General features: G+C 41.3%; 1 long non-coding RNA gene across 1 annotated transcript; it reads right to left on the reverse strand.

The window, feature by feature from the left end:
- Window positions 1-1,213: 1,213 nt before the first annotated feature.
- On the reverse strand, window positions 1,214-1,959 carry LOC120910358. The gene is made up of 3 exons (XR_005741530.1): window positions 1,866-1,959; window positions 1,527-1,723; window positions 1,214-1,299 (listed from the first exon to the last, which is right to left on the reverse strand). It is a non-coding gene; the product is annotated as an uncharacterized LOC120910358 (long non-coding RNA).
- Window positions 1,960-8,287: the final 6,328 nt, after the last annotated feature.

An 8,287-nucleotide genomic window follows, 5' to 3' on the forward strand; every position in this document is an offset into this window, starting at 1 on the left:
ATGGGCGGCGTTACCGAGATTACCGATACTGAGCATTTGCAGCAGTACTTGTACTCCTGCAAATGCCCCCGATGCCAGATCTGATATTACCGCATACTTGTACTCCCGCATACCGCAACGCCGCCGCCTAGTTAATCAGCGTGCGGGGAACATTACAGCTTTCATTTGAATAGCTGTCTGTTCCCCGCCGCGCCGCGTATAGACGCTCCCCCTTGCTCGGGATTGGACGGGTGATCTGTCTATCACAGTGCAGATTACCCGTCCAATCCCGAGCAAGGGGGAGTGTCTATACGCGGCGAGGCAGGGAACACACAGCTATTCAAATGAAAGCTGTAATGTTCCCCGCACGCTGATTAACTAGGCGGCGGCATCTAGGTATGGGGGGACATGGCTGCATCTGTGGGGGACATGGCTGCATATGTGGGGGACATGGCTGCATCTGTGGGGGACATGGCTGCATATGTGGGGGACATGGCTGCATCTGTGGGGGACATGGCTGCATCTGTGGGGGACATGGCTGCATCTGTGGGGGACATGCCTGCATCTGTGGGGGACATGCCTGCATCTGTGGGGGACATGGCTGTATTTGGGGACACGTTTAAAAAAAAGTATCGGTATTCGGTATCGGCGAGTACTTGAAAAAAAGTATCGGTACTTGTACTCTGTCCTAAAAAAGTGGTATCGGGACAACCTTTAAAATCCTTTCTAGATTTCTAGGTTTGGTATAGATTTTAAAAAAACATGCCCTGCAGTAGAAAAGTCACACAAAGAAAAAAAGGCATTTGATTAACCGTAATTGCATTGTAGAATATAAAAAAAAAAAAAATCTCAGTTACTTTGCAGAGTAACTAGTTACTTTGCCAATAAAGTAACTGAGTCACTAACTCAATTACTTTTTCGGACAAGTAACTTGTAACTGTAACTAATTTATAGGGGTTACCCTTTACAGGCAAAAAATGGGGACTCTTGTTAAAGCATGAACAGTAATAATATATGAAAATATGTGGGCCTGGTCAAACCTCAATCATGAGAGCCACAACACCAATATAAATATCAAAAAGATTTATTTTGTAAAAAGATTTTCTTTGTAAAAGGACATAGAAAAATCAAAAAAGAAGAAAAAAGAAAAAATTATACATTGAATGCTATAAAATGCATACTAGACAAATTCCAGACTAACAAATAAAATGATACTTCAAGTGCATAAAGATGCAGGTGATCTTCATTTCATCCCACATGTAACGGTTCTACTAGTTTCGCCCAAGGGGGCTTCGTCAGGAACCAATGGGGGGCAGTAGTCTGAACAAACAAAGAGTATATCAATAAACGGAAAAATATAAGTAATAATATATACAAATAGTCACATAGATTTATTGCATCAGTACATACAAACGTATCTGATTGACCATAGATGTTGATGTAATCATAATTTATAAGGCATAGAGACAATGTGTTTTGTTTAAGTAGACGGAAGTCGAGTTAATGCAGTGTCTGTGATAGCTGTGGACTTTGACAGAAATATTTACCTGAAAAAATGGACTGAAAAACCTGAGTAGTTAGCCGTGATTGGCTCAAAATCCCAGATGGAAAATCCCAGATGGAAGGAAGGGGGGATGGGAAAAAGAGGAAATAATCCTCTTATGCATGCAGGTAGGGTCACCGTGCACCTCACAGAGCCTGGATGCAAGCCTGTAGAGGAGGAGGAGCCGAAGGCAAGCAGGTACTATGGGTACAGAATAAAAATATTAAAAAAATTAATAAATAAAAAAGAAGAAAAAAAAAAGAAATATAATCAGAAAAAGAGAAAAAATGTGATGAACAGACATCTATACAAAGATATATGTAAAAGGATTGATGATTATAACCTGGTTCAAATAATGATAGGAATAATGGGAAGATTGATGATAAGGTAGTCTCAAAAGAGATTGATATGGATCATCCCAAGAGATTTCTGTCAATACTGTACAGCATTGACAGAAATCTCTTGGGATGATCCATATCAATCTCTTTTGAGACTACCTTATCATCAATCTTCCCATTATTCCTATCATTATTTGAACCAGGTAATAATCATCAATCCTTTTACATATATCTTTGTATAGATGTCTGTTCATCACATTTTTTCTCTTTTTCTGATTATATTTCTTTTTTTTTTCTTCTTTTTTATTTATTAATTTTTTTAATATTTTTATTCTGTACCCATAGTACCTGCTTGCCTTCGGCTCCTCCTCCTCTACAGGCTTGCATCCAGGCTCTGTAAGGTGCACGGTGACCCTACCTGCATGCATAAGAGGATTATTTCCTCTTTTTCCCATCCCCCCTTCCTTCCATCTGGGATTTTCCATCTGGGATTTTGAGCCAATCACGGCTAACTACTCAGGTTTTTCAGTCCATTTTTTCAGGTAAATATTTCTGTCAAAGTCCACAGCTATCACAGACACTGCATTAACTCGACTTCCGTCTACTTAAACAAAACACATTGTCTCTATGCCTTATAAATTATGATTACATCAACATCTATGGTCAATCAGATACGTTTGTATGTACTGATGCAATAAATCTATGTGACTATTTGTATATATTATTACTTATATTTTTCCGTTTATTGATATACTCTTTGTTTGTTCAGACTACTGCCCCCCATTGGTTCCTGACGAAGCCCCCTTGGGCGAAACTAGTAGAACCGTTACATGTGGGATGAAATCAAGATCACCTGCATCTTTATGCACTTGAAGTATCATTTTATTTGTTAGTCTGGAATTTGTCTAGTATGCATTTTATAGCATTCAATGTATAATTTTTTCTTTTTTCTTCTTTTTTGATTTTTCTATGTCCTTTTACAAAGAAAATCTTTTTACAAAATAAATCTTTTTGATATTTATATTGGTGTTGTGGCTCTCATGATTGAGGTTTGACCAGGCCCACATATTTTCATATATTATTACTGTTCATGCTTTAACAAGAGTCCCCATTTTTTGCCTGTAAAGGGTAACCCCTATAAATCTTCTTTTTTAGAGGGACTTGAAAGCTGACAGTCAATCCTTTGTAATTAATGTTTATGCTCTGTCAATCCACTTATATCTTGTAACTGTAACTAGTTACTTTTTTAAAGGAAGATGAGCAACACTGCTCCTCTCACACTGTACCGATCGGTACAGAGAGAGGAGGGAGGAACCGGCGTCATCAAATGATGTCGGTTTGTTTACATGTGATTGCTCCGTCATTGGACGGAGCGATCACGTAGTAAACAGCCGCTATCAGCGGCAATCTACCTCTGGACCCAGCGGTCACAGACATTCCCGTGTGCGCGCCCCAGGGGGCGCGCGGGAGTGTGATTCTGGGAGGACGTCCATGGACGTCCTCCCAGAGTTAAGGAACCGCCTTGTAGACGTATTTTGTCTAAGAGGAGGGGATTAACTGGTTAATATGTAACAAAAAATATAAAACCTAGGCAATATTTATTTAAATTAAAGGGGTTGTAAAGGATTTTTTTCCCCCCCAAAATGGCTTCCTTTACCTTAGTGCAGTCATCCGTTACTTATCTGATCCTTCGATTTTGCTTTTAAATGTCCTTATTTATTCTGAGAAATCCTCACTTCCTGTTCTTCTGTCTGTAACTACACACAGTAATGTGAGGCTTTCTCCCTGGTGTGGAGAAAGCCTCTTGAGGGGGGAGAAGGCGAGCAGGAGTGTCAGTACACTCTCTACTTTGCAGATGGAGAAAAGAGCTGTGTGTTAGTGGGTGTCCTGACACTCCCGCTCGCCCCCTCCCCCCCTCAAGAGGTGTTCCCCATACCAGGGAGAAAGCCTTGCATTACTGTGTGGAGTTACAGACAGAAGAACAGGAAGTGGAGGATTTCTCAGAAGAAATAAGGACATTTAAAAGCAAAATCGAAAGATGAGGTAAGTGAAGGAGGACTGCACTAAGGTAAAGGAAGCTATTTAGGGAAAAAAAAATCCTTCACAACCCCTTTAACCACTTCCCGTTCGGTCAATGGACAATTGACGTCCGGGAAGTGGTTGTGAAATCCTGACTGGACGTCTATTGACGTCCTGCAGGATTTCATGCCGGCGCGTGGCGATGCGGGGTGCCAATTCTATGTGAATCTGGCCCTTTTTTTCTCTCTAAATTTTCGGTCTTTTTTTAGTTGTTGCGCAAAAAATAAAAATCGCAGAGGTGATCAAATACCATCAAATGAAATCTCTATTTGTGGGAACAAAATGATAAAAATGTCATTTGGGTACAGTGTAGCACGACCGCGCAATTGTCATTCAAAGTGCGACAGCGCTGAAAGCTGAAAATTGGCCTGGGAAGGAAGGTGCGTAAGTGCCTGGTATGGAAGTGGTTAAGCAGTATATATATATATATATATATATATATATATATATATATATATATATATATTGGTGAGTCTGGGTATGCCCAAAAGGCTTTGTTTTGTATTATAATCTTTAAAAACAAAAAAAATACAAACTAAAAAAAAAATATTATTAATTAAGCAGTTTGACAATAAAATTGTTGCAAGATAAAATAAAAAGCACAAATAAAATTAGTCATACATCTTTAATAAATCCTCTTCTTTCAACCAAAAAGCAACCCTGGTAATTAACTCAAAGTGTTGACAGCTATGACAGTGGGATGAATATTGGCTTGGTAGTTTTTGTAGCTGTCTACCCTTAACATCTCCCCCTGTGCTACTCCACGCACAGTAATAGATACCGGAATCGCTGAGGTCGGTCTTGTTCGCCGTTAGGGTAAAGTCCGTTATACTGACCCTTGTTCCTTTGAAGTGCTGGAACTCCTCTACCGATGTGGTGCCCAGAGAGTATGAAATAAAGATCAGGGGACCTCCGTTCAGGCTGCGTCTGTACCAGTACATATGGGGGTCCCCATTGTTTAACACCCTGCAATGAAAGGAAGTGCCCTGACCCACATGGGTAAAAAAGGAAGGGGGATCCTGGATAATTAAGGGAAGACAGATCGGCAGGAATAGAGGTAAGAGAATCAGAGGGAAAATCATGGCTGATGATGCGAGTCAAGTCGTGTGTCCTTGTAAAAACCACACTTGTGTTGTCTCTTACGGCTTCACACGGTCTCTCCTCCTTCTGTTTGTGGTTTCCTTTCCAAATAAAATAGGGTTCAAAGCAGCACGCTTTCTGAACAGATGTCAACCAAAATATGTCAGCTAAACGCTCAGACGTGGGCAGCTGGCATGATTGTTTTTTACATATTAAATTAGAATGAAAAAAAGTCCATCTAGTTCAACCAACCAGTGTTAATTTAGTTGACTAAAACTACTAAATGAATACTATTTTAGTCGACTAAAATACGACTAAAACTAAAACAATTGAGATGACTAAAATACGACTAAAACGAAAATGGCATTTTAGTCAAGAGACTAAAATGGGACTAAAAGACTAATGCCCTGTACACACTATTGGGATTTCCGATTGGATAAAATCCGATGGAATTTTCCGTCGGAATTCCGTTCAAGCGGTCTTGCATACACACTGTCAGACCAAATTCCGACCGTCCAAAACGCGGTGACGTAAAACACCACGATGAGCCGAGAAAAATTAAGTTCAATGCTTCCGAGCATGCGTCGACTTGATTATGAGCATGCGTGTTTTTTTCTCCGTCGGAGTTCCACACAGACGATCGAATTTCCATCGGAAAAAAATAAAACATGTTCTATTTCTAAACTACAAAAACAGAAAAAAGAACATTAAATACATTTCTGAAACACAGTATTTCAGCAAACTAAATGCAATCCAGTTTGGGTATACAACTACTCTAAAGTGGTTGTAAACCTCAGACAAAGCATATCCCTCTATAGTGTGTACTTGTCTCAATCCAGAGCACTAAGTGGCATTTCTGTCTGCTGCTTCATTCCTCTGCTATCTGTATGAGTCACACCACTCACAAGCTAGCACATTACCTGTGATTGACAACTTCAGCTTCCTGTTTGCTGTGTGGAGAGAGGTGTGTCCCTTCCCTCCAATCAGCTCTCAGAGCTCTCCTCACTGAGCTCTATAGAGTTCAGTGTACTATCATAATGTACATGGTGACTAGACCTCCTTATAGGTTTGTGTAACTGGTGGGTCCAGGAGGACACTCATGGCAATCATACAGCTAAATCACTCCTCCTGCGGGGTGGGAGACAAACTGTGTAAGGTGCAAGCAGTTTTAGGAGTTAGGGAATTATGAGAGTTGAATGTTTAGGTGGAGTAAGCACTGGGTTGCAGGAGAAGTTAAGGCGTTGGAGATGCCTGGTGGAACCGAGTCATTAGCTCATATCTTGCAGCCATGTTCAGGTAAAACACAATGTCACTGTCCATCCAATGGAGTGGTTGGTAGCCAGGGGCTCATCGTAGAACTTTGGGGTCATGTGTGGAGCTGAAAGGCAAGAGGAAAAGAAAATAACGTATCTTGTGCTGAGAGAGTGAGTATCTGTGTGGTCAGCCATAGAAGGCAAGATAAAGTCCTGTTGGGCAAGTTTTCAATGTTCCTGGGACTAATGAATCATGGCAGGGTGCATTAGTGGACTCTTATGTAGCACTACCCCCAGAAGGAGCTGCTGGTTTGATTTGGGTGGCACGTTACCTCTATCTTTCCGCTGTCTAGGGTACTGGATGAGAGCTGTAATAAAGTTAATGTCCACACTGTCGATGTCTTTTCTGTGCTTTATTACCCAATGGGGCAAAATGGCAAAAATAGTAATAGGAGAAGGGATAGAAGAAATGGAAGATGGCGGTGTGACAGACCTAGCTGCGACAGAGGCTTTTGGAGAGGACTGAATGTGAGCCTCTTGCCTTCCGATTATGGGCCAGGGCCTCAAAACAGGAAGGAGGATGGGTTATCCCGGCAGACAGACCTGGAACCTTAAGACTACTTTTCCAACATCCTCGAGTTGACCCGTTCGGGGTCCCACTGTGGCTGTTGGACTGTTTCTCAGGGGGGAGTATTGTCATGGACCTTGGAATGCTGAAGTGTTTGAATCTGTTACACAGTGGAGGGTCTTCTGCCCTTTCTTAAGGCTAACACCCCCCCCCCCTCCAGACGGCTCCATGGTCTGGAGGAAAAGCATTGTTCTGTGTTTGGCTGTTTGTGTACTTTGATTGCCCTCTGGAGCTTCTGTCTCATTACACATAGCAGTCCTCCTATTCAAGCTATCAGACCAATCCCTTCAAGTCCTCATTTGCATGGCTAAGAGGATCTAATTGAGAACTACAAAATACACCTCGCTGTCGCCGCCCCCCCCCCCCCCTCAGCCCCCAAGTTACTTACCTGAGCCCTGAATCTCTGTGGGCATGATGCCAATCCTCATTTACTAAGCTCTGGAGCAATTGCCAACTATTTGCCTTTAGTAATCAACCCCTGTGTGTTTAGTGGTTGCTACACCATACTGCACCTTGCTTACACATTGCGCTGGTTCAATAAAGTTTTACTAAATCCACAGCAGTAAAATCAGTCTGTATATACGGTAAAGCGTTCTTGTTATACTTACTGTGGAACCCAAGTGGTTAATCATCTGCATTATGTAAAAATGCTGTTTGATCTTGTATGCACAGATCCTCCTCTTCTTCCACTGACTCCAGAACATGTCCAGATAAGACAGAGCTTTTGGAGTCAGACTGCACATGCTCAGTTTGGTGTGTATTGCTAGAGAGTTTATTTTTCTTGGGACATTGCACGTGATCAGCACAGTGTCAATCAGCATTGTCCACACAGAGGGTCAGGGGCCCTGGATCCTGATAGGACAGCTCAGTGCGCTATGAAAACTCCTACAAGCTTTACCAAGACCTGATAGAAGTCACAAGACTGCTATATACTGCTGATGAGAAAGGGTATTTAGCAGTTTATATTTACTAAAACAATTGCATTTCCATGTTCTCTGTGCTTTGGGAGACCAGATATAGTGAATGCATGGTCCTGGGTTTAGTAACACTTTAAGGATTCCCTGACTTTTCAAAAAACAGCATAATGACAAATCCGCACATTTGTGTTTTTTTTCTCAGGGCTCTTAATACGATAATACTTTTCAGATAATTCTAAACAATATGTACCATTTGTTTCTGGGAAGGCTATTGATATTTTGAATTATCATTTTGACGTCCTATTTTTGGCCTTGTCGGCTGAAAAGGAAGACATTCTTCCTATATCCATTTGTGACTTATAGTCATATACACCGGCTATTTGGAAATTACAGGTAGCTATCTCCATATGCCCCTCCCCCCCCTTTTTTGTTTACTAGATGTTAATTATATCTGTATCATTTTTAGTTGG

Source organism: Rana temporaria, chromosome 8 (genome assembly GCF_905171775.1).
Source record: "Rana temporaria chromosome 8, aRanTem1.1, whole genome shotgun sequence".
In the NCBI taxonomy this organism is placed as follows: Eukaryota; Metazoa; Chordata; class Amphibia; order Anura; family Ranidae; genus Rana; species Rana temporaria.